Genomic DNA, 19,694 nt, shown 5'->3' with positions numbered 1-19,694 from the left:
GATAATGTGATGCCGAGCAAAATAGCCTTGCTGGGCCTCAGCTTTGCCAGCTGTAAAATGGGGATAGCAATACCTGGTTAATCTGCAAAGTTGTGGCACACGCCATCCCTATGTAAGTGTTAGCTCATCTTTACCATCATCTTTTTGTGCTCCAAGGACCTACATGTGCCCAACGATGTGTGAGCAATGAACCTTGGGACAGAAGAGCATTAGGTGGAAATTGGGCGTATCTGAGCAGGAAGGGGAAAAGAGAGGAGGCAGCAAAGAAGAAAAAGAAAGATGAATCAGGAAGGCTCATCGCACCCCTCTCAGGATAGGACACAGACTTTCTGCAATATCCCTGGCAGGCAGGGATTTAGAGACTTGCATCCTCACAGGGATGGGGAGCTCATTCCCACTCTAGCCTGCTTGGTTTGTTGTTAGACCCTCTGAAGTTAGCAAGTCCATCCTTATGTGACCTGTGTGTCTCAGGCATTAGCAAAACAACTGACCCTCCAGGGTTCCAACCCCAGCTCAGGTCTCTGTAGGCCTTCTTTCCCCGAGTGTTTTGGGTGATTACCAGAAGTAGCTTCTATGATTCATGCTCACAGGGGCAGCCAACTGAGCCAGAATCCTGGCCAAGCTTTCACTGCTATTGCCTTCGCCACCACCTGGAAGCTCATTGTACAAGGCGTTTGCTGCTGCCTCTACTGTCAGTCACATAGCACATGAAGCCCATGTCTTCAGGGTCCCCCTTTCAAAGTGAGGGGCTGCCTCTCCTCCATGCCATGCCCAGTTAGAGGTCCCACAGCTTGGTGGCTTCAGAGTATGCATGTAAAAGTGACTCAATCTGTGATGGTTTCCTCCCTGCAAACGTGTGTTCCCAGGATGACCAGCCCCTCCAGTTGCAGGGCCATACCCCACTTTCCTGCAGGGACTCTGACCTGGCTGGGTTCGCCCTCCATCTCAGCCATTATCACCCTTTGGATGAGCTGTCACCTGGGGCCTGTTGTCCAATGGGGCCCTAGCACCCATATTAAAGGATTGTATATGGTTCTAAATTCAAGTCCTTTCCCAGTATATTTCTTGGCTCTTATGTAAATCTTGGATGTAAATGGTTGCATAGGGATGGGCCTTAAGGTTTCCATCAGAAGTACCACAGGCAGAGGTGCCTGGGTGGCTCAGTCGGTTAGGCATCCGACTCTTGATTTCAGCTCAGGTCACAGTCTCAGACTCATGCTCAGCGTGGAGTCTGCTTGAGATTCTCTCTGTCTCCTGCTCCCCGCTCCTGGCTTTCCCCCGACTTGTTCTCTAAAATAAATAAGTCTTTTAAAAAAATAGTATGGGAGGTAGCCCTTGCCCCTACATTCCTGCTCCATTCACTCTCTCTGGCACATAACTTGTCCCCTTGATTCCCCCCAGTGGGCCTCATTCTGCTTTTGGACTAGCACAGGGAAAATTGAGTCTAAGTAACAGAAATGACAATATTTATTGAGTTCTCACATATGCCAGGACTGTGATATCTATTGGAAGAATGCCTATTAGCTGTGTGGCAAGTATTAGCAAGTATTTGTTTTTTAAGATTTATTTATTTATTCATGAGAGACAGAGAGAGAGGTAGAGACACAGGCAGAGGGAGAAGCAGGAGCTTCTCAGGAGCCCGATGCGGGTCTCGATCCCAGATCCCCAGATCACAACCAAAGCCTAAGGCAGTCGCCCAACTGCAGAACCACCCAGGCATCTCTTGAGCAACTATCTTAACCTCTGTGTCTCATTTTCCTGATCTGTAAAATGGGGAAATGATACATATCTCGCAGGTTTGCAGTGCAGATCAAAAGAGTGTGTGGATGTAAAGTGTTTAGAATAGTTATAGCAGTGATCCAAATGCGTTAGGTCTCATAATCATACAACTTAATGGCTCTGTTGTTCCATTTTTCCAGACAAGGAAACCGTCTGTGAAGGTGGTATGACTTTCAGGCCCCACATAGTTGGTTAAAAGAGGGGCAGCAGTTACAGTCCAATCTGACTTTGGGGCTCACCCTCCCAAGCCCCAAATGTTCTGCTTCCCCCTGGCCCCTCAGGACACATTCCTCTCCATCTCCTTCCTTCTCCAGTTCTTCCAGCTTATAGGTTATTGTTACTACTCAACGAGGTATTATTTCTTCTCCCGTTAAGGCAGAAGGCAAGGCCACAGTCACGAAATCAAGAAGGAAGTTAGTGGGTGGGGAGGTGACTGTGGGCTTGTGAAGAGTTGCTCTGGGAGCCCAGGGATAGGAGCAAAGCGGAGGGTTTCAGGGAGACAATGGCAGTGGTGTGGCAATGGCCCCCCTGGGAGGCCCAGAAACTGCCTGCAATGTGTTGGGGGCAGGTGAATGAGGAATTAGAACCCCACAGAGGCAACTGCCCTGCCCCAGAGGTTCACCGTCACTGCCTCCAAGGCAATGAGGCCTTGCCAGAAACAGCAGCCCCAAGCCCTGTGGCTCCCAAGAGGACCAAAGGTGGTGATGGGGTGCCTGGCCCTAACTCCTAGGCTGCTTATTAATGCCTAAGAGCCTGGGAAAAGCCCCCTGTAAGTATTACATGGGGTCTCTGGGAGCCTCAGTTTCTTTATAAAATGGAGATGTGTAGCCAAAGGTGCTCTCTGAGGACCTGCTCACGGCCAGGGCTCTTCTGAATGCGTTGCCTCTCAGACTGGAGCTGGAGCCCCCCCTGACGTTGGGAGACAGCCTGGACTCAGGGGAGACCCAGGTGCCACCTCTGCTTCAGCCTGGGACCTGCTTTGTAGTTGGGCCACACTGCCTGGTCTCTCGGTGCTTGTCTCCCCAACTGGAAAAAGAGGGAAGAGGATAATTGATCACAGTTGAGGGTCTTTCCAACTGAGGTCCTGTAAGCTTTACTCAAGGTCTGAAGAAAGATCGTACATAAGAAGCAACTGAGGAGGCTTCCCCAGAGGACGGGTCCTCCAGGAACCACACTACCGGACACCACCTCGGGGCAGGCACGGTAGCCGGCACTTGGGTTCACCAGTGATTAAAAACCAAGCCCCCTGGGAGTTAGCGGCAGGCCAGAGAGAGACGGGAGGGCACCGGGGTACACTCCGCCTGGGAGCCCGGACCCCTGTCTTCCAGGAAAGCTAGGATCCCTTTGCAAAGCCCGGGAAGTCCCTTCATTTCTGTCCTGAAAAAAAGCCCCCAGTTTTGTTTTGTGTTTTATAAAGTGTGTTTGCTTAAAAGGAAGCGATCAGAGACCAGCCAGTTTCCAGGCTGTCGGAGGTGCTCATTTGCATATGGATAAGCTATTTATAAACGTACTTCTATTCATTAAAGCAGGTTCCCCAGGGCCCTGGGCTGCTTGACAAGGTGCGGCGGCGCGCGTGCGCCTTTGCCGGGACGGCCGCTGCCCGGGGCGCAGCTCCGCACCAGCCCGGCGGGGTGGGGGGGTCAGGCCGGGGACGGGGGGGTCAGGCCGGGGGCGGGGGTGCAGAGGGCTGTCCCGGCGGGGATGGGGGAGGCGACGGGGCCGGGGGTAGGAGGGGCCGCGGCGCTGCGCTCAGGGCCCCCGCGGGCCGGGCAGGCGGGGCGCAGGGCTGGGGGGGCGCAGGGCTGGGGGGGGCGGGGGTGCCGCGGGCCGCCCCGGGGAGAGCGTGGGCTCCGCGGTGCTGCGGCCCCGGGGCGCGCGGGAGGCTGCGGGGCGGCGGCAGGGGAGGCGCGGGTGCGCAGGGCCGGCCTCCGGGTGCGCCGCGCCCCGCCCTCCACCCTCCACCCTCCACCCTCCACCCTCCGAGCGCGCATCCTTCTAATGGGATTAGGCTTCACACGGGTCAGGGAACAATTTATTATTCTGCTGGCTAGAGCCAAGTTTCCCTTTGAAAAATGGTTACTCCTGGAGTCGGCAATTACTTCAAAATAAATTTACCAAAGACAAAATTGTGCCTCTTGGGTCAGTAAACGACTTGCCTGTTTGGGGCTGAGGAGACAAGGTGTTTATTAAGGACCGCCTTCGTTTTCCGTGCAGGTTTTTCAGTTTGAATAATTGTCCAATTAAATATAATTTGGAAGTCAGTGCTAACCCAGTGCCTGGATTGCAGGAGGAAGAATCACTCGGAGGCGTGCATTAATAAATCCCTCGGAGCCCCATCGCTCCCCAAACCCCTCCTTTGGTTTAATTTTGAGAAATTTTTTGTCTTCCCACGGCCTATATGCCTACCGTTTGGAAATGAGCTTCTTTCCCCCAAAGAATTCCTAGGCCTCGCTGGCTTCCATCTGTCTGTCTGCTCCCCAGCAAGCAGATGCATGGGGTTTCTCAGTGGGGCCGTTGCGTCGGGGCTGGGGCTAACAGCCCGTTCTTTGATGAGCCTGCGCACTTGTGGGTTCTTCTTTCATCCATCTAACACCTCTGGGGAGCTTGCCAGGCCCGAGCTGGGAGAGGAGAAAAAAACAGACACGGCTCTGGCCCTCAAAGATGACTCCGCCCATTGAGAGAGAGGGACAGGTAAATGGACAGGTGTAGTGCAATGTGGTTAGTGCCGTGTCCTCCTCCCACAGGGACCCTGGGAGCAGAGGAGACCCCTCGCCCACGCTGGCCAAAGGAGGCTTACCTGGAAAAAGTGACAGCCAAGGGAAGACCAAGAGGAGACAGGCCCAGGAGGAGAGGGGGTACAGAAACCCAGAAGTAGGGGGGGCGTGGAAAATAATGACCCCAAGTGCTTTGTTGGGGGGAGGCACAGGGGCACTGGGGATTGGGTAGGAGACAAGGCAGGAGAGGGCTGGGGCTGAGGTGTGGTGGTACCTTGAGCCAAGTGAAGGAATATGGAGTTTATCTGGATTTAAGGGTGATGCAGGGCTGGGACTGGGACAAGTCCAGCAGGGCCCCAGATTTCCACAAGGTTTGGCACAAGATTTACAGAAGCACTGCTTTTTAAGAATGACTCTGCACTCACACAACTCTCGGAGTGAGTGCCTTCTTAAATTTTGTGCCCTAGTCTGGGCCCAAGGGCAAAGCAAGCTTTCCAAGAGGTAGATACGGGACCAGATTTTTAAAGAAAGCTCATTGGCAGCTATATGCTAGAACCCATCCTCCCAGCCCAGTGCAGCCTAAGGTTTAGGGTCAGGGTCAGAGAGGCCAGTTGGGAAGTGACTGCAAGCACCCTAGAGAGAGGAGGGCCACACTTCACTCAAGGTAAGTACTGGGGGAGGATGGGGAGGAGCTGTATCTGGCATCATGGCTAGGCACACCAGAAAGGCAAGAATCACTGATTGGCCTCACTGGGTAAGTTCATAGACTAAGGGAGAGAAACTGGCCTCTTGGAGGCTGGAGGGGTCCCTGTGGGTGGAGATGCCACCTGCATGGACTGCAGATGAACGTGGTGGAGACAGATGCAGCCCAGCAAGAAGACTGGCAGCCCTGAGAATAGCGTGTCCACTGAGGCAAGAGGTCTGGGTTGTGCCTGGTGCCAAGGTCACGGTCAGCCTCAAGGCTGAGCTAGTGACCAGGATTTTGCTCAGCACATTTAAGCTGGGAGAAGCAGAGATGACAGAGTCATGTACCCTGAGTCAGAGACTCTTAGCCACTAACTCCTCACCCTGACCCCAAACATGAAGAATTGATCAGTGTAGTCTCCTTGGGGGCTGAGGTCAGGTTTGGTGGCCTTCTGATCCTCATAGCTGGGCACCTGGCCTGTGGCTCACTTTGGACCCAAGAACAGAGGGAATGAAGTAATGACTTGGGGTGCTTCCCTCATTGCCACCCTCTTACCTGTCTCTTCTGGGCCCGGCCCCAAGGTTCCACTCTATCCCAGGCTCTCAAACCACCCTCCTGGCTGAGTGAAGCCCAAAGATGAGAACTAACATGAGATCAGTCTAGCTGCTGGGCTTGCCTGCCTGCAACCCCAGCACCTCCAGCTGGTGGTTATGATTTCCCCCAGAAGGGGCCAGGGGCTCTGATTATCAGGCCTACAGTGGGGTCCTTGGGTTTCATGTTGCATGTGGGAAGACTGAGGTCAGGAGATGGAAGGAGAGTCACTTGGGGACACACACTGGGAGAGCCAGGCCTAGCTCCAGGGCTCCTGTCAGCCATCCAGGGTGGTTTGTACACCACTAGGGCTGTATACCAAAACCCAAAGACTGAGGAGCTTATAATCCATAGAAATTTATTTCTCACAATTCTGGAGGCTGGAAGGCCAGGATGGGGGTGCCAGCATGGTCAGGTTCCTGGGAAGGCCCTCTTCCATGCTCTAGACTGCTGACTTCTTGCTATGCCCTCACATGCTAGAAGGGGCCAGGGAGCTCTTTGCAGCCTCTTTTATAATCATTTCCCAAAGGCCCCATTTCCTAATACCAGCACCTTGGGAATTAGGATTTCCACATATGAGTTTGCGGTGGGGTGGTAGGGAGATGTGAACATTCAAGACCATGGTGTTTAGTAATTGCTGTACCTACTTCCCAGCCTAGAAACATAATGAGGGAGGTGGGCAGCAGCCCTGGGGTCCCCACAGGAGGATCCATCCTCTGGGTGCGGCTTGTAGAGGGCAGCTGGGGACCCAGAGCATTTCTGTGGCACTGTCCTGGCCAGCTGGATCGGACGCGGTGAAACACCTTCACACCTGGGCCTGTCCTGCAAATGTTCCTGCTGATGGGGTGTTTAGATTTTAGTTGGGGGGAGATAGCCACACACGCAAGTAAAATGTACAATATGTCAGTTATAATATGGGCTATGCAGAAAAATAAAATGCAGGAGGAGGCTAGGCAGTGGGGAGTGCAGTGTGCCATTTTCAGTGGGCCAGCCACTTAAAGGAGTGGAGGACTGAAGGAGGGTGCTTGGGGGAAGAGCTTTCTGGGTGTGAGAACAGCACTGCTAAGGCCCTGAGGCAGAAGCATATGTGGCCTATTGAGCAAGGAGTCGAGGCTGGAATGGGGTGACCAACGTGGCAAGGCTTGAGGGTGGGACAATCGCAGCAGATGAGCGGCAGGAGGCACAGGAAATGGGAGAACAGGCTGAGGGCAGAGATGGACAAATTCTAGGGTCCCTGGAGTTGTCCTACTACCCAGGAAGGGCAGGCAAGGCCCCGGCTGCCAGCTCCCCAGCCCAAAGCCTCCCCGCAGGCTCACGGTGCCTTCCCTCCCCCGGGACAGGGCTGGCTCCAGCCCTGTGGGAAGGCACACAGTGGGTGGTGAGGAGGGTGCAGCAGCTCCCAGACACGCCGCCCCCATTCTTCCGCAGCCCCACTGGCGAGGAAGAAGTGGGATTTGTCTGCCCATATTCACAGCTATGGAGGTGATCCAGGTTGAAAGAAAATCAATAAGATGTGTCCATTTATGTGGCACAAAGGAAGAAAGGTCTGCAGACAGAAATAGGCCGGGATTCACACGCAGGTGACTTAATAAGACTTTTCCCCAGTTTGAAGAGGACGGTAATTTAGATTTGCCTTTGAACGTCTCCTTTTTTGTGCCTCAATAACTCTCAGGATCAGCCTGCTTAGGAAGCAAGGGAAAGGAGATTGGCCGCCTTCTTAGAAGACAGGCCCGTTTGGGAAGGCCGCTTGCTCGGAGGAGTTCAAACACCGGCCTTGAGAAAAGATGAAAGTGCCTTGTCAGCACATCCTCGGCCCATTGATCATGATTGAGGCCTGGGCCTGGTGCATTTGGGCTGGAGCAGGACAATGAGAACAAGGCTGGGCTGCCAGGAGGCCTCCTCTGAGCCACGGTGGTGCAGGAGATGCTCATTACCAGCATCGGGCTTAGTGGCCAGGTGGGGGCAAGAGGCAGATAAACCCTGGCTGCAGAGTGCAGGCCCCACAGGCCCTAAGAGCTACAACTAACTCAACCTTGGCCTGGGAGGCAGGCCAGCTCCCACCTCGGGCTGTGGCTCCCCGGCTTCCGGCAGGCAGGGCTCAGGCTGCCTCTCCTGCCCAAGCGTGGCCCACAGGCAGACTCAGTTCATCCCCAGGAAGTCCAGGAATGCCCAAAGGAATGGGGGAACCGAGGCGAGGCTCCTTGGGGCTCTGCTGAGGAGGACGCAGCAGCGGCCTCCACGGCGACGGGCTGTGGGCAAGGCTGGGCCACCCACTTTGTGCTTCCTTAGTGGGCTCCCCCCACTGAGCTGCTCACCGTTCAGGGATAGCTGGGGTCCTGGGGTTTTAAGAAGCTAGGTGGGTCCCAGCTGCAGAAAGAGGCCTCTGAGCAGATTTCTGCTCCAACTCAAGTATCACCTCTCCCTTCTCCCCGTGAATCCCTGTCCTCCATGGCTCCCCAGTGCCATATGCTCCTCTCTTATAGGCCTTGCCACACTGTGCTGTCCTTGTCACATCCTGACAGTGAGCTCCTCCAGGTAAAGACCGCCCTTCCCCGCCATGCACAGCATGGCTCCTGGCACACGTCAGGTGCCAGAAATATCTGCCGCTCTGCTGTCTTCACTTGAACTTCTTGCATGGTTGACAGGATGAGAGGGCAGAGCCAGTAGGGGCCCCAAGTTCAGTGCCATCCTGACCTCCCCATTAAGGCCATGCATGGGGAGGTTACCAGTGGACCCAGCACATGATCCCAGGCCCAGCCCCTGCCTGCACCCCCAGGACCCAGTAAGGCTGTGGGACAGCCAGCGGCTGGATTCAGGGGACTTCATCCTGAAGTTTGGTTTGCATTTGACCCCAATTAAGTCTGTCTCAGTCAGTTTGGGCTGCTACCATAGAGTGTCATAGGCTAGGTGGCTCATAAGCAATAGAAATTAGAAATTTATTTCTTACAGTTCTGGAGGCTGGAAGTTCAAGATCATGGTGCCAGCATGGTTGGGTTCGGGGAGAGCCTTCCTTCAGGAGTTAGACTGCCAACTTCTCAGTGTGTCTTCACGATGCAGAGAACCAGCTGAGAAGAAGTTAGCTCTCCCTCTCTTCATTGAGGGCCTGGGGACCTGGGCTAGGGATCGGAAAGGGGTGCTCCAGTTGGTTGAACTGAGAGTCTCTCATTCCCAGGCTTCTCTGGCCTCCCTGCACTTGCCCACTGCTTTATCTTCTGGATGGCTCTGTTCTTTCCATCCCCTGGAGACTTCCTACTGAAGCTCACTGGCACCTAGCTGCTCAGAAAGTCTCCAGATGGACTCTATGACTTCCCTGTCAAATGCTCACACCGTTTACACTTTGATGGATCTGCCCTGCTGCTTGACCTCTCATCTGGCTGGAAGCATCCTGAGAGCAGCATCTGGCCCCTGGGTGTCAGTACCCATGTGGTGTCAGGCACAGAGCAAGCCTACATACTGAGGGGGACTGTGAGCTAATGGGCAGAATGTGGTTCCGGATCAGCCCTGGAGCAGGGCGGAGGGGCTGCTGGGGACTAGGTGGATGAAGACAGAGCTCAGGAGGGAGACTCAGAAAAGCAGCCTGTAGTGCAGCAGGGGAGGAGAGGAATTGAGGGCTTCTGGGAACTCCCATGACCTACCCTGTGACCCCCACTAACCCTCTTCAAGTGTGAGATCCTCCCTGCAGAGAGCCACACCAAACAAGGTGAGAAGGTGAGTAAGAGGGGAAAGGTCATTGCCCCCCTCATCCCCTACCCCCCACCCCCACCCCACCCCTGCTTTCTGGGAAGCTGGAGCCAATAGAGCAAGTGGGGGATTGGGCCCAGAAACCAAGGGAGCCACTGGGGGACTTCAAACAGGAAGAGGCTACAGAGACTGGGAGAGAGCGGTGCCCTGTCTGGAGATGAGGACTCTCCTTGGCCTGGGAATTTGGAATCTGGAATAGAAAGGTCTCTTGAGAGATGAAAATGCCCAAATGTCAGGTGCGAGAGGACTAAAGAATCTTCCTGGACTGCTGGGGCAGGACAGCATGAGGCTGAGCTGGGGGAAAATGGCCCAGCAAAGCAAGAGGTCAGGCCTGGAGGTGAGAGGAGGCTCACTGGGTTCCAGAAGGGAGGTTGCTGGGAGCGCTGGGATCCTGCATGGCTTCAGCCACCATGTGGGCAGGTGTGTTGGCAAGGCTGTGGGCTCCGCGTCCTACTGCCCCACTGAGCTGCCCCAGGACACTTGGCAGCCTCTCTGTACTCCTGCAGGTCCTGTGAGCAGAGAACATCATTGTGGCCTTCAGGCGGGCAGCCCCGAGGTGTCCCTGGACCAAATGGCTGGCTTCAGCAGCAGCTCAGAAACTGATGGCCTGGGACACCATATCCTCTCCTAAGCCTTGGGCTTCTCCTCTGTGCGGTCCCTGGGGGCAGCTGCCACTTCCTGTCTACCCTGGAGGGTTCAGGCTAAGGTCCAGCCTTGGCCTCTTCGTGGAGGAGGGAGGTCAGCGTCTCAGCCAGTGGGGGCAGATCCCCAGAGCCCCTCAGGGTGGGCAGATGAAAGGCGCTGCCCCTCCTCCCCCAGCCCCCTGGCCAGTCACTTCCCCTCTCTCCTCAGCAGAACTGTAAGAATTATTATTTTTTAAATCCTCATTGGAATGCTAATTTTGATTTTGAGTGTCTGTCATGGGCTCTTTGAAGTTTTTCAGACAAAATAAGTATCTCCTTAACAGAGGGGATTAGCGCCTACTTGTTTAGAATCCTCTGACTGAGAGTGACAAGCAATTTCAGAAGCTGCGGGCTTTAGGGAGGCTGCAGGAAGAGGGGCCGCCTCCCTCCCTGGTGGTCAGCTTTCCATAAATGGCTTAATGGGGTTAGAGTTTAACCCCTCAAACAGGGATCAGAGCCCCCAGCTTGAAAGCCAATGAAGAGTGAGGCAGATCTTGCTATTTAAATCCAGTGGGACTTGGTTAGAACTCTTTTATTCTCTTGAGTTTAAAGAAAACAAACCCACTTCTCTTGCAGGATGTAGGGCCTGCTCCAAGCCAGCAGCTCCCGGCTTCCTCCCCAAAATGCAGGCCTTCCAGCCAACAGGTAATTCATGGCCCAGGCTCAGCTCAGGCTGAGATGCTCCTGGCTTTATGATTCTGCTCAATTCGGGAGTGCTAATGGGGCAATTTGTAAAGAAAGAAATATAATGAGTTATCACAAAGCTCAGCAAGGACTCGACAAGCCGGGCACTTCCCATCCATCAGGCATCCCAGCGTGGTTGCAGACCAGCGGGCCGGGAATCTTGGGGGGGCCCCTGGGAATCTAGCCTGATGTCTGTCTGGACTTCCAGAAGCCCCCTTCCCCTTCTCTAGGCCAGTAGATATTGGCCCTTAAAGGCCAGGTGGCTGGAGGTGATGGTGTGGGGTACATGGAGGTAAAAGGGGGAATCCTTAAGGATTTATTTGCTGAAGCAAAATTATCATGCAGGCCATTTTTTAAAAGAGCATTAATACGTGTGACGGCCTGTGGAGCCCCAGGTGGGCTGCAACAATGCTTGGTCTGTCATTAAGCCTGAGGTCATGGATGGTGTCGCAGCCAGTCCATCCAGCATGTCACAAGCCAAACTGTGCTCAGCCTGGACCTGTGAGCGGGCTGTGGGACCTCCTCTGCAGAGAACAGGTGAGTGACATGCTATGTCCATTTGCTGAGATAACAAGCCATGAACTTGAATCACAGGCCCCTAGACCCTTCTGCTCGTCTTTCAGAAGTGCAAAATGAGGTCCAGAAAGGGGAGGTGAAGAGCCAGAGGACTCCCATTATGCAGCTTGTCACCTATGTACATGACGGCCAAAGTCCGTGCTATTGAGTCTGGCTGAGGGCTGTGGGGAAGGTGGGCTCAGAGCCATAGTTCTGGAGGCATAGAGTGAGGCATCTGGGCTCGCCTCGCATCCCGGGATGCCTGGAGGGGCCCCCACCCCTCCCTGGCCACCCACCCTTCTGGTCTAGCTCAGATCTAGGGACAGTGGAGGACACGGATCTTGGCCGGCCTGGGAAGGAGGGCTGGCCCACACAGAGGGGCTCTCTGGGCTGCTGTGTCCCTGTGCCCTCTCTCCTGTTCCTCGCGTCTCTGCTGCCTGCATGGCTGGCCTGGTCCCCAGGGATCTGCCCCTTCAGGTGCCTCAGGAGCCCTTCCAGAGCTGCAGGTCACAGGAAGGCCCCATGGCCCACAGATGGGACAAGTAGAAGTCTGATCACTGTCAGGACGGCTTGCTCCCAATCAGAGTGATGGAGTCCAGATAGTCCTCAGGGAGGTTCTAGGTGGCCTTCTTCTGCCCACGCAGATCCTGCCTCTTTTCCTCCTATTTTTGTGGGCAACCTGGAAATCCCTCAAGCCCAGGAAAGTTGATCTGCAGCCTTACAACACGCAGATTCCACAGAAAGGGCATCAGTCCCCTTCCTTGTAAGGACGACAGATAAAAATAATGTCCACCACTAACGCCCACCGTGCGTAGGTGTGTTTTCTGAACATGCTACATTAATTAACACACAAAACCTTATTCACAGCACAATGATAAAATTCTATTGCTGTTATTCCCATTTTTGCAGATTGGGAAACTGAGGCATGGAGAGGCTAAATAACTTGTTCAAGATCACTCGGCTAGTGAATGACAGTGTGAGAGTTTGGACACAGCCAACCCAGCTCCAGAGTCGCTGCCCTAGTGGCCACCAGTGCCTGGGCCAGCAGAAGCCTGAGACCCACCCCTGGCACCCACCATAAAGCCAGGCTGAATGGCCAGAGGCTGAGATTTCCCTGTGCTATGAGGGATATGGCACAGGGAATGGGCAGTGAATGCAGGGCGTGGACTCAGGTTTGGGGAGACCCCAAAGAGCATGGAGCTGACCCAATACACCTGCCAGGTGCCAGTCACCTTGCCTGGCACTTCACCCATGGTATCTGACCAAAGTCTGGCAGCCCTAACGAGGTAGGAATTGCTGTCTTCATTTAGCGGAGATACTCAGAAAGGTTAAGTAATTTGCCTGTGGTCACACAGCTCACAAAGAGCATACCTGGGTTTCAAACCCAGGTCCATGTGGTTTCCAAGCTGGGTCCTTGGCCACCCCATTTGAGAGAGGGGACTGGGATGTGGATGGAGGAAGAGGGGGAAGGAAGGCAAGGAAGGCAAGAACAAAGAGTGTCGGACCTGGGGGAGTGGTGCGGGCCATTCTGCAGCTCACTGGCACAGGAAGTCACGGAGAGCCAGGGAGCTCTGGGTCGGACTGGCTCAGGGCCACATGGGGATTCTTGAGCACGTTCACATGCTTCCGGCCCAGGGTGCTGGCCTGAGAGCAGGCAAGGGCTGCAGGGACAGACCTCAGCTCCTAGGTCCTTGCTCCACGCCGCCTCTGGGGCGATGGGAGTTGAACTCTTGCTAATCAGAGGGAGGCTGGGCCTTGCGGCCAGACAAGGGGAGGAGGCCAAAGCCCCCTGCTGTCCTCCCTCCCAGGCCCTCTAACCCCCGGGCTCCAGCACTGTTTCAGCTCCCCTGCCCCCTGGCCTTTGTGTCTCCTGGGTCACCGTCCCTGTGTCCCAGGTTCCCACGTCCTGGGAGCGGAAGGGTTACGGCTTCTGCTGCTGAGTGGAGGCTGCTGTTCCCCAGCGTTAAGCAGCTTTAGTGTCTCCTACCCCAGCCCTGATTTAAAATTCATAAATGCTAATCCTTCATAATTTACGGTTTAAAAGCAGCCCCACTCCCAGGCCCCGTGGCTACAGCTCTGTCAGAGTAATTATGCCGCCAAGCTGAAATTGGACTACTAACTGAGATATTAACAGGGGGGGAAATCCTCGCGCTGGCAGCCGACCCAATTATTCCAAATAAGCAAACAGATTAGTGAGTAATTTTCCAGTTAAATTTGGTGATTGGGTGCCAGAATTGTATGTTAAATATTCAGAAGTAAATAGATTAAAGATGAAATGTGCCCCCTCCCTTTTTCTGGGCTTAATTTACTGTGTATATTAAAACTTTTTCATGAGGAGAAAAAAAGTAAAAATGATAATTAAAAAATCCAAATAAACCCCTCTGGGCCTCACCGGTGCAGTTTGGCAGAGGCCAGAGCCGGGCCCAGGCCTCTCCAGCCTCCTTGACTTCCCGGCCCTCCTGGGCAGGGCCAACCACGTCCCCTAAGCCCAACTCCAGTCCTCCCCGGGGAAGCAGGCTGTAGGATTCTGGGCATCTGGGTGGGCTGAGGAACCTCCCCGCCCCATATGCTGGGCTTAGATTCGTCTTTACAAAGAGAAATCCCAAATCTATTAGTCCTGAAGTCAGACAGAGCTGAGAGAGCCCAGAAGTGGCGGAGGGAGAGGCGATTGGAGGGCACGCAGGGCCCCTCCAGGCACGCAATGCTCTCTGTTCTTAGGTACAGGGCCTGGAGTAGGTCCCTGACCACCCTGCTCCACCACCACGCTCCCCTGGCCTGTCTGTAGTTGCTGGTCTGCTGTCCTGGAGGTGGAGGGGTTCGGAGCCATGCACCCTTACCCTAGGCACACAGCTGGTGCACCCCTCATCCCGCCCCTTAGCCTCCAGCACTCCTTCCTGGCAGCTTGTCCACTCACTTCTCTACCTCCTCCTTGGTTCTCTACAGCAGCTCAGCCACAGCAGTATGTCTGACCGGGAGTCATCTCCCCAAAAAGCGAGTGGAGAAATGGAGGCCCAGAGAGGGCAAGGGACTGTCCCAGGGCACCCAGCATGTCAGGGTGGAAATGCATGGAGTACAAGGCCCTGTGGCTGCTTAGCCCGGAGTCTCTCTGTCGCCCCCTAGAGGATGCGGGCTTCTGGCACAGGCTCATCTGAGATAGCTGGTGGGGAACAGGGGAGGAACCCTAGTCCCAGGCCAGGAGGGAGCTGGTCTGTCCGTGGAAGGGGTGCAGGGTGGAGGGGAGAAGATCATGGGCCCATCCTGGGAGCCCAGCGGGGAAAGTGGAAGGACGTGCCCGGGGAGCAGGGTGTGCCTGTGGGGAGGGGCAGGTAAAGCTCAGAAGCCCTGGGAAGGGAGGACAGTCCTGGGACTAGGGCCTTCACCCCTCACCCCTCAGGGTACCAGTTCCAGGTGTGGGACTGACCTGAGACACAGCCTCCTGCCTTTCTCTCAGGGAGCCCCTTTCATTCAGGTTCCAACTCCTGAAGCACTGAGAGGACAGTTGGAGGAAGCTGGGGAACCCTCTCCAGAGGCGCCCTTCTTCCCTTGTTCTGTCAGAGGAATCTCCATGCTTCAAGTGATGCTGAAAAGACTCCCTGTCCCCTTGGGTGAAGGGGGCCTCCTTTTCTCTCTTGCAGCTTCTTGGAGGCACCTGAAGGCACTGGGGCTGGGGTGTGGCAGGTGTGCAAACACCTCTCCCTGGCACAACATACTGAGGCTGTGATCACAGGAAGGCCTGGCCCAGGCCACCAAGACAGCACCGCAGGTAAACACAGGATAGGCAGGCCTCTGGGCCCATGTCCGGTTAGAGGAGGGACACAGAAAGGACATGATTCATCCCGTCTATGGCGTCTGCCTGGCTAGGCCTTCTCTGACCCACCCACTAGGCACTACTGCTCTCAGGCAGAGCAAATCAGAACCCCCAAGAATCTTTCACAAAATACATGCAACTCCCTGCCCCACCCACCATGTGGAATCCCCTCAGGGTTATTCACCAACCTACCCAATGAAATGACTGCTCCCGAAGCAATGATTTGCAATTCTTAAAAAGTAACTGAACCCTTTTCTTCAGTCTTTTGTACAAACAAGCCTATTATGCAAAGCAGATAACAACAGAGCTTGGCTTAAATATCTTCATTTGCCCCTCCCCGCCCCCCCCCCCCCATTCTGAGTCATCTCCAGGGAGCCCCTAGAATGCCACCAGAGGGCAGCCAACCAGGCACCAGGAAGCTGAGCCTCTAGTCTGTGGTTCCTTCGGTGCTCCTTTGGGGGGATCCCCCTTAGTGGGTGCAGCCAGCTGAATGTAGCTATCGTGCTTGGGATGGTCAGGACTGGGGGCAGAACCAAGTCCCCTCCAGGTGCTGCTGACGTCGGCCGCTGTGGCCAGGAGGGCCTGTCCAGCCAGCGGTGAACTGCAGTCTCTCTCTTTTACTCAGAAAGTTTACCATCCAGGCCTCTGAGAGCTCCCCAGGAGGAGGGACCAGTTACAACTAGAGTGAGTGAGTCCTGAGGTCCTTACCCTGGCACCTCCGGTGCAGGCAGAGGCCTTCTGCCCTGGCTTCCTCCCTTCAGGGACGTGGCAACAAAGTGCTTCCCTCTCAGACCTTCACGGAAGATGAGAGGAAGAGCCTGGATCATTATCTTCACATCCTAGTCTCTAACCAGTGTCCAGAGGGGGTTATGCAGACATCTCTAGTGCTTACCTAGAAAAAAAGGGTAGGAGGAAGGAGAGAGAGAGAAGAAAGAAAGAACAGGAAAGGAAAGGAAAGGAAAGGAAAGGAAGGAAAGGAAAGGAAGGAAAGGAAAGGAAAGGAAAGGAAAGGAAAGGAAAGAAGGAAAGGAAAAGGGAAGGAAGAAGAAAGAAAGAAAGAAAGAAAGAAAAAAAAGAAAGAAAGACCCTAAATAAAAGGAAAAAACACACCACTTACTGAGCACCCCGGGTGCATGGCCAACACGGGGAAAGTGACAGTATCACTTAGTGGTCAGTCCTCTCATTTTGGGTGCACGCCCATCTGTCTGGGCTGATGACCTCTGTCGATTGAGAGAAGTTTCGACTCCTTCCACGAGTGCCTAGCCCAGCTCAGCCACCGCCTGTTTCCGAAGCCTGCCTTTTCCCTCAGTTTGGAGTTGCCTTAGTAACCAGCCCCCTCCGGCTCTGCCCTCTAACCAGTCTCCTCTGGATTTGGTGTGAACAGTATTTGACACCAAAAGCTGAAGATGATCTCTTTACTAACCGCAGGTAATTTGTTATTTTGTTGCTGTTTTAACTACTTCACACTTAAGAGTTTTCAAAGTCACCGAACTTTGTTTTCTGGGAGTGTTAAAACAAAAAAGAACCACCAAATGAATCAGAACGCAGTGTGTGAACAGAGCTAGCCAGTGGCTGCCGACCCGCTGCAGGGATTGTGGGGTCATCAATGGGCTTATTAGCCCTTTGCTGTAATGCAGGTGGGCCTGAGGCCCCTGGGGTTGGGTGGAAGAGCCTGCATGGTCACGTTCTGAGCCTCTTCTGAGACCTCTGGGGGACATTTTTCCTACCATGGGAAACTCTAGTTCCATGGGTAGCTTTGGTTGTCAGAGAACGCACTACCAGGGAAACACAGAGGGACACGCCAACATGCATCTCATGCCTACACATGCATGTTTCTACAGACACATACAAGGGCACCCACAAGTGCAACATGCATGCATATATGTACATACATGCTCATATTTACACACACACACACACACACACACACACACACCAGGAATCCTCTGGCCTCTGAGAATCCGGGCTCTCCATGTCAGGGTGTGCTAGTAAATTGACTCTCCAGGGGGAAAAACAGGCCTTAATTTGTAGGATTTACCAATTTCCTTGATGTAAATATTTCCACTGTGGCAGACTTTAAGCTACCAATAGTTTAGCGAGAGACTTGCAAAATTCCTGAATATTTAACAAATTGACTCTTACTGACACAAACAGACCAGCGTCTCGGGACCATCCCAGGCCTGGTTACTGTAGGAGTGACCTGAGGTGGTCTGAGCAGATGCAACAAGCAAGGGTCTTGGCCTGGAGTGAGCTCAATCTCCGACAGTGGAGTCCTTGAGCTCCCAGTGTGTCACAGAAGGACCCCAGTTAGGCTCAGAGAGGGGGGAGCTAGAGGCAGGCAGGTGAGCTCATCTCAGGAGGCAGTGAATTCCCCCTATGTCCAGAGGTATAAAAGCAGGGCCAGAGGACCACTTGGTGGGGACACAAAGAGACACAGGGACACCTCCTTTTCTTACTACCTCTGCAGGGCCCATACTCAGTGCTTTTGCCCTGAATCACAGCACAGAGTAATGCAGGCTTAGGTTGTTCTTGTCTTCCTGGAACTAGGAAACCCCACTTCTCATGGATGGGAGACCCGGCTGCCCGAGCCAGAACTCACGTGATACCACTCAATATGTTCAGTGGGCTTGGCTGAGAGCCGGCCCCAGCCTCTGTTTTCTGGCTCCTGTTCATGCCCTTGGTTGGCCTGGTGGGAGGCGGCGGGCATCCTCCGGCTGCATTGGTCTGGCTCTGTCTGTCCTGATTTCCCTACAGGGTCCATCCATGCTCCCCAAAAGTGAACTTCTGGGATGATCCTGGGGCCCCGATTTTCCACTGCCCCAGCAGGTAAGTTCTCATCTGTGTGTGTGTGATGTTGATAAGGATAGGAGCCTATGCCTGTGTGTGACGAAAAATGCTTGTAAGAAATAGAAAAATAGCAACTATCATCTTATTGAGCACCTATTTAAACAAACAAGGCCTTGAGTAGCACTGTGGCTATGAGGCTATGAACACAGACCCTGGAGCCTGCAGTTGAGGACCAGGGGTTGTAAGCCTGCTTCTTCCACCAGCTGTGTGATTTGGGACAAGTTCTAATCTCTCTGTGCCTCAGTTTCTTCAACTGTAAAATGGACCTGACTTTACAAAGTTGTGCTGAGAACTGAGCTGATAGGCGTAAAGCCCTGAGGTGGTGCCTGGCACACAGTAAGTGCAATACAAGTGTCCGTTATTCTTATCATAGTAAGACTATTATTCTGATTGTTTAATAGCCCGTTTAATGTCAACACTCTATTCAGCAATTTTTTGGATTTATCCCTTTAATCCTCACAATGGTACCATGAAGTTGGTATAGTTCCTGTCCTCCTTTTACAGATGAGGGATCTGAGTTCAGGGAGGAAAAGTAACTTGTCCACATTTCCAAAAGGGGTAAGCAGCAGAGCCAAAGCCCCAACTCTTAATTCCTAGGGGTACCTTGGTGAAGATCCTTATAGCAACCTAAGCCATGGGCAGGCTCAGTTGTCTTTGTCAACAAACAAATCCACAGAAACGGAGTTATAAAGAACCCCCCTGAAACCTGCAATAAGTAGCAATGATATATCTTGTCTTTTGATCATCCCATGGCGGCCACACCAGGAAGATAAAGCCAGAACAAATGGTGGGATGGTCAGGAAAGGGCCTGCCTTGTTTTATACCCCACGTGCCTCATCTGTTATCCCTGCACAAACTGAAAAGGCCCTTTGCCACGTGACAACGCAGGGAGGGCATGTTTAGGCTGAGAACCTGTCCCTGCATGGGGGCTGGGTGAGAGGCCCCGATGGAGCGGACTATAGGCCTCTTCTTGACCCTGGCAGACCAGGGTGGGCAGGGATGGCTGCAGCCTTGCCCTGCCCAAGAAGCTGTGGGGTGTGTCCCTGGCCTTCCCCAGGTCTGTATCCAGACCCCTGCTGGGGTGAGGGCCCATGCAGAATGAGGATCCCCCTCTGCCCCTGGAGTGGAGGGAGGCAGCAAGGGGCCATGAGCAGGGCAGTAGGAGTAGGAGCAGGAGCCCCAGGAAGTTTGGAAATAGGACTGTGCTCCAACCCTTGGCACATGCTCCATTGTCCCCTTGGGCTTCACCTACAAAATGCAAATTCCAAGATAAAATTCTAAGAATTTCTAGAAAGTAACAATGGAGCATTAAACCGTAAGCTTGAAAAAAAAAAAAAAAAGTAAGCTCGGGGCCCTTCTGAGCATGGGCCACTGCACCCAGGCACAGCCCTCTGTTCGACAACTGGGTCCCACAGATCTGCACCCAAATGGCTCCTTTTCACCAGGATCTGCCTGGTCATTTCCCCCCAGACTGTTGGAGGAGCCCCCATTCACCTTCAGGGGGAAGCATTGCTTCCTGCATTCTGTGACAAGAGCCAGCTTCCCCCTGGCATGTCTGCCACCTCCTGCTCCCCATGCCCTGTGCCCCGGCTGTGCCAATCACACTC

The 19,694-nt window shown here is 54.0% G+C and overlaps 2 long non-coding RNA genes across 2 annotated transcripts; one reads left to right on the top strand and one right to left on the bottom strand.

Moving 5' to 3' along the window:
- Positions 1 to 1,585: 1,585 nt before the first annotated feature.
- On the bottom strand, positions 1,586 to 10,078 carry LOC119878921. The gene is made up of 4 exons (XR_005387233.1): positions 9,864 to 10,078; positions 8,717 to 8,885; positions 4,186 to 4,397; positions 1,586 to 2,805 (listed from the first exon to the last, which is right to left on the bottom strand). It is a non-coding gene; the product is annotated as an uncharacterized LOC119878921 (long non-coding RNA).
- Positions 10,079 to 10,662: 584 nt separating this feature from the next.
- LOC119878920 lies at positions 10,663 to 15,541 on the top strand. Its single transcript, XR_005387232.1, has 3 exons — positions 10,663 to 10,838; positions 11,306 to 11,414; positions 15,068 to 15,541. It is a non-coding gene; the product is annotated as an uncharacterized LOC119878920 (long non-coding RNA).
- Positions 15,542 to 19,694: the final 4,153 nt, after the last annotated feature.

The sequence above is a fragment of the Canis lupus genome, unplaced genomic scaffold (genome assembly GCF_011100685.1).
Source record: "Canis lupus familiaris isolate Mischka breed German Shepherd unplaced genomic scaffold, alternate assembly UU_Cfam_GSD_1.0 chrUn_S2085H2284, whole genome shotgun sequence".
NCBI lineage: Eukaryota > Metazoa > Chordata > Mammalia > Carnivora > Canidae > Canis > Canis lupus.
This window is presented reverse-complemented; position numbering and strand designations above follow the sequence as displayed.